Source organism: Pinus tabuliformis, chromosome 2_2 (assembly GCF_031772625.1).
Source record: "Pinus tabuliformis cultivar Carrire ecotype Pingquan chromosome 2_2, CPIR1, whole genome shotgun sequence".
Taxonomy (NCBI): Eukaryota; Viridiplantae; Streptophyta; class Pinopsida; order Pinales; family Pinaceae; genus Pinus; species Pinus tabuliformis.
In genome coordinates, this window is record NC_142300.1 from 42,352,459 (window position 1) to 42,358,689 (window position 6,231).

Here is a 6,231-nt window from a genome sequence, read left to right on the forward strand (position 1 = left end):
GCAAAATCTCGTAAAGAATCTCAGCCATGACTCCTCGTTCTGCCTTCATGCTTTAGGGGGCATCTGTTACACAGTATTTTGTCACACCTCCCGCACTTCCTAGTGACATACCCCGAAGTGCCCGAAACATGACCATTATTCATCTATATATGCAGCTCAAATCCCTCCTAAGACATTCACTGGAAAATTCCTTGAGTTTTCCTGGAAGAAATAACTCTAAAACCCTAATTTGAGAATCATCACTCTTACGAGACTCAAAACAATAGTGATCGCCTATTGTACTTCCCTTGACCCATGATGGCATCGCTCTGTTCCCTTGTATACCCATGATGATCCCTAGAAGGCAACTTTCCTAAAGAGGATGAGATGCTTCGTGATCTAGAAGCTTCCAGAGTGGCAAGCTGGAGGTTGTTTGGCATAGATGAGGTCAAATTCTCTCAACTTGGCCTCTTGGTATTATCCCTATGAGATACCTCCTTGAGATGAGGGCCTAATTGTTATAGACAATTTTGTGCCTTACAGCAACAAGCATGAATTGTCAATAATCCAAGGGATCCAAAGTTCCCTAAACATGATGTTCCTACCCCTAGAGGAACAAGGTCAGCAAACCAACAGCTCTCAGATCAGTTCTCCACCTGAAAACACTCAAAAAAAAGCAATCCTGAAATCAAAGCAGGTGCTCCACTAGGTTTCTGCGCTGAAACTCAGTTGCTCCATGGTGTACCTGCGTTGCAAAGCAAGTGGGACAAAGGCCACCTGCGCTGAGCGAGAAGAGACAAGTGGCACAGTGAGTCATTGCTTTGGAATCTTCCAAAAATGACACTTGGATCAGGTATTTCACCTTGTGATGAGTCAGAGGCTCTGTTTCTCCAAGTGGAAGCAAAGTTCTCCAAGTGGACTCAAGGACTGAAGATCAACTAAAGATTAACTGAAGAGAGAGAGGACACAAGGCAGCTACACATCAGTTGCAAGCTGACTCATCCTTTCTCAATTCATCTATATATTGAGCTCTCTCCTATGAGCTCAGGAGGCTGGAATTTTGTGCAAAGTAATGATATGTTGTTGGTTTCACTATTGAGTTATTGGGTGATTGTTTGAGAGAGGTGAAGAAGAGCAATTCTTTCTGCTGGGAGGTGTTGCTGGGTTGGAGCCTTCAATGGTCGTAATACTCTCAGAACCTTTATTTCTTCATTAATAAAAGCTATTGAGGTTCTTCTATGTGCTCTTGTTTCAATTATATATTGTGATGATTGCATGTTTGGTTTACACTAATCCATGAACCAGTTATGATTGCATGCCTCTTGTAGTTTCCTTCTTTGTTATTTTGCAGGATCTCATCGTAGCTGGGCGAGCAGAAGAACAAAGAGCTAGGAGCAAGCGGCCAAAGAGAAGAGTTTGGATTCGACATTAAGCGCAAGGCAACAGTTAGTGGTTTCTCCATTCTCTTTTGCTTTCATAAAGAAGTAAACCTTAAGTAGTTTGTCTTACAGTTGTTGCTAAGGAACTGTCACCCTTAGAGTGGGATAGGGTCATCTGAGTCGGATACTTTTCCCTACAACAAACTGGCGACTCCGCTGGGGAACGTATATGTTTGATTGTGTTTGTAGTATTTTGCTATTCATTTCCTGAACAAAAGAGTACCAAATCGAAAAGCTTTTGACTATATCAAAAGCGAAGTAGAGGGCAGCTACTCTTGCTCATTTTCTGAGCAAATTCATGATTTGAAGAGCTGATCTACAAGGATCCTTGTAAGCTCTTAGTGATAGCTTTGCACCTTCCTAATCATCCCTTTGAGTGTGCTTGACTGATTGCTTCTGATTTGAGCAAAAACCGTGCATTTTTGAGAAAATTATGACCCGGAAACTGTGAAAACGCAATTCTCGTTTTCCAAAGCAGGTAGTACACAGGCTACCTGCTTTGCAACGCAGGTCCCGAAGGGGCTACCTGCGCTGAGAGCCAGTTTGGCTGTGCAGAGCCTGCGTTGGCCCAAATTTGCCTAGTGCATTTGGGGTTTCCTCCTTTCTCTTGCCTGTTTTCACTTAGTTTTGCTGCTAGGTGTCAGTCTTGTGCCTGTTTTGAAACCAATATTACTTGCCATCATTCTGCCTCTGTTATATAATGAAATTGTACTTGTTCTTTGTATTTCTTACTCATTTACAATTTCCCATAACGAAAAGTAAACTAGTCATGCTTTTGGCCTTTTAGATCTGAACCTGTGTTAGGCATTTTGCTGGTCTAAAGAGTTAGCTTGTTTGCTGTCCATAGCTGATTAGTCTTTTTTACTTTCGTCAGTATGGTTTGATTTCATGTATTTCCAGTGATTAAGCAAGTGAATCTTAAGGTGTCTTTTAATTTTGGACAAACTTGTTTGTTTTCGCTCTAAATCAAAATCAAAGTTATATAACCACTTTCTTTTTGTAATCCATCAACATTAAGAAAAGGAAAAGAAAATACATGCATTGTGAATTTTGCATTTGAAAAAAGTTTGCATGATGATTTAGGAGAAAGTGCATTAGTTTGTGCTGTATGAACTGTGTGAAAAGAATTTGCCTTTCTTCTCCCTCAGTAGTTAAGATTTTCATCAGTCAAAAAAATTTGAAAAAGCTTGCTTCTCATCTTAGGCTGCATTTAGGAATTTGTCATATACATCTCGTGATGAACCTTGAAAGGCAAACTTTAAAAAGATCAACTTAAAATATACTGAATGAACCTAACAACGCATTTGAAACATAACGCAAACATCTAGAGGTCTAGGTAGAGACGTGTTCCGGCGTCGTTAAACATAGTGACTGTCGATCTCTACGAAGGTGGGTGATTCCTCCTGAGAGTCGGTGGCACTAATACGGACTTGTGCTCCCACGTACCATCGCGTATATATTGGGAGACCCCTATAGGCAATTATCCTTTATCCATAGGAAGCCGTGTCGGCCGCCCTACTGATCGCGATGCAGTGAACACAGCATTCACGAAGATCAACCACCCGTACCGTAAAACGTATTCTGTGGTTTCGCGAAAAAGTTTGGCACACCCTCTGCCTAGATCTCCAGAGCAGTTTCTTTTGGCCCTTTTCAAACTCTATAACTGAAAAGGTCCAACCGAGCATTTGTCGCTTCGGGCTCGTTAATACATCGAAGGAGACTAGAGTCATCTTTAGCTTTTTCTCGACTCTTAAAACATGAAAAAGCAAAGTTATGTTTAAAAGCGTCTAATAAAATTCATTCAAATCGGAAACACAAATTTTCCCCTTTATATTTTAGTTGATCGAGTAATCCGCAATCGTGGAAGAAAGTCAATTGAATATCCGCCATTCTCGGAGGCTTGCGAGTCAACCGTCTTTGTCTCCGGAATCGAAAACAATCCGGACAAAGCGAACTCGTCGAACCAGTTCAAAATCTCCTTTAAAAGTTAGAACAAGTGTTCCAACAACATCTGAGATTCTGGTCATTCCAAACATTTCCGGAAACCCTGCCTCCATAGAAGAAGTTCAACCGCCACAGAGGGACAGTAACACTGATCCTAGTCTGGGGGCAAATACTTGTATGATTGAACCAGTTCCATCTGTAACCGGTCCAGAGAGTTTTGTTCCTCAAACATCTGTCGATGTCGATACAACCCCTTCTTCGGCACCGGAAATCTTTTACGGACCTAACGGTCTTCCTCTTCCACCTGGTCTGATTGCGATAGAGGAAATTATAGAGGAACCGCAAGTATCCACTCCGATTCAATTTGGAGTAGGGGTCACTCTATTTCCTGCTACAACAGAAGTTTGTCCATCACCAGTGGAAGTTCCTGTAGAATCACTAGGCGATCAATTGGATAGACTTAAAATGTCTGAACAACCGTCGACATCTAGGACTGTGTCAAATGACACGGCGACGACAGAATTACCTGCTGCAAATCCAACAATGTTCGCCGGCATACCATCTGTCCCAACTAGCTCTCAATCGCTAGAAGGAGTCCACCAAGAGACTATCTCGACAGTATGGTCTGTTCCTGTTTGTTCCGGAGTAATGTCTGGTAACTCTTATGGTGAGACTCATCAAATTGACCCTTTTGGGAATCTAATTAGGCCATCCAGTCCTCCAGGACAATCAATTGCCTTGAGTTCTGGATTACTACCGTATGGGGGGCAGTATGCCCTTTCATTACCCCCTCCGGGAGGGTACCCATACGGGAGTTCTCAACCTTATTCAAGTTATAGTGGAATTGCAACAAGTAGTTGGGTACCTATGCTATCCCAACCACCAAGAGTTGTATATTCCATGCAACAGTGTGTACCTGTGACGAACATCCCAACTACACCGGCTATTGTAACCGTGTCGCAAGTTCAAACGATGCCTGTTGTATGTCAACCTCAGATTTCTCAGGTTCTCATGCAACAGCCTCTTGACCCGGCGACCCAACCACAATCGCCTACTGGTGGGGCAACACAAGTACAGTCAGGTACAACTACCCCACATCTTGGTCCAATGGTTATTGTAGCGCAACAACCCATGGTGTCGCAACCGTGGATAGTGCAATACCAACAGCCGCAATTCCAACAAGTGTACCAAGGTTCTGAACAGCAAATATTTGCGAATACTGGACAACCATATATTCAAAATGGTCAAAATCAACCACTTTATAGTGGTCAAGTCCATCAACCGTATTCATCATACCAACATCAACTCCATTATGCTGGTATGCAAAGACCGACTGTTCAGGCTATTCCATCATACCCTGGTTACGCTTCACCTAACTTGAATCAACAGTTACCATTCGTGGCAACTTTAGAGTTGCCTGATTTACATCGGTTAACCAATGATCCAATTGCTTACGCCCCATGGTGGCCAGTGATCCCACACAAACTTCCATCCGACATTCCTAAATTCAATGGAAGTCCAGGTGAAGACCCGTCGAATCATGTGATGACATTTCATCTATGGTGTTCGTCGAACACTTTAAATGACGATTCGATAAGGCTTCGCCTCTTTCAGAGGACATTGACAGGTCCAGCGGCAAAATGGTATATAGAATTTCCTAGAGCTTCGTTCGACAATTTTAGCTCCCTTGCCACGACATTCTTAACCCACTTTCAATTACCAATAAGGTATGAAACGGGAACAGAAATATTGACTAACTTCAAACAGACAACCGCAACTCATATATCAGATCATATACATGAGTGGCGACGTCGACGAAGAATGGTTAAAACATACGTTCCTGATCAGCTTTTAGCTGAGTGGTTCATAAAGTCGTTACTTCCGGCCATAACGGAAGATGTGGCAAAGGGAGGAGTCGTAACAGAAGAGCAAGTTATCGCTCGTGCACAATACTTGGATTTAGTATATACTCAGTCCGGCACACTCTATGACAAAATACCAGACGCCCCTAGACCAGAATTTTCAATCCCTCCTCCTCCTAAATCAAACAGTGACTCTCATGCCGGTGATGGCGTGATTGGCACAGCAAACACGAATCCGAAAAGGACCAATCAAAAGAAGGCCCGTAAGGATTCGAATCAAAATGCGCATGAAGAAGTTCTTGCTTCGGAAGTAAATGCCGTATCGACAGATAAGGGCAAAGAAACCGATCAACCAGGAAGCAAGAAGAAGCAAAACAAAGGGAAGAAGAAAGAACGAGGAGAGTCATCTCCCCGAAGAACTCCCTTCGGAGAAGGGAAACCCCCTTCTGGGTGTCACATATGTGACGAGGATCACTGGACAACAGATTGTCCGTACAAAGCTGAGTTTAAAAGATTCTTGAAGAATTCGCATACTCCAGCTGTGTTAACTGATCCATTTCCCGATCCAAGTCAAAATCTGGTTGATAGTGGAAACACTTCCGGGTGCCAAGTTCTAATGTTGTCAAGTGCTAAGCAACCAAACAATGCTTTAACTTCAACAATGAACAAAAATTACGGGAATCCGCAATTGCTGAATAGCCAAGAAAAAGATCGATCAGGCAGTTCGATGACAACTTCGACAGAAGTTAGGCCGCTATTCACCACGGGAAGCATTCCAATGATCCATGAAGGCAATCATTCTCTCCGAAACATCGGAGTAATTTTCTTAAAAGGCCCTACTTCAATGGGTACTTTTGCCCCACCACCGCCGAGTAATCTAGCGGAAATGGGTGCAGTGGAATATGAAGCCTTCTATTTTTAATGGATCTAAAGAGACGAGGATAGTTCTTATATCATGTCAACCTCGTTAAAAAATGAAATAAGAAGTTAAGAGGATAGTTCTTTAC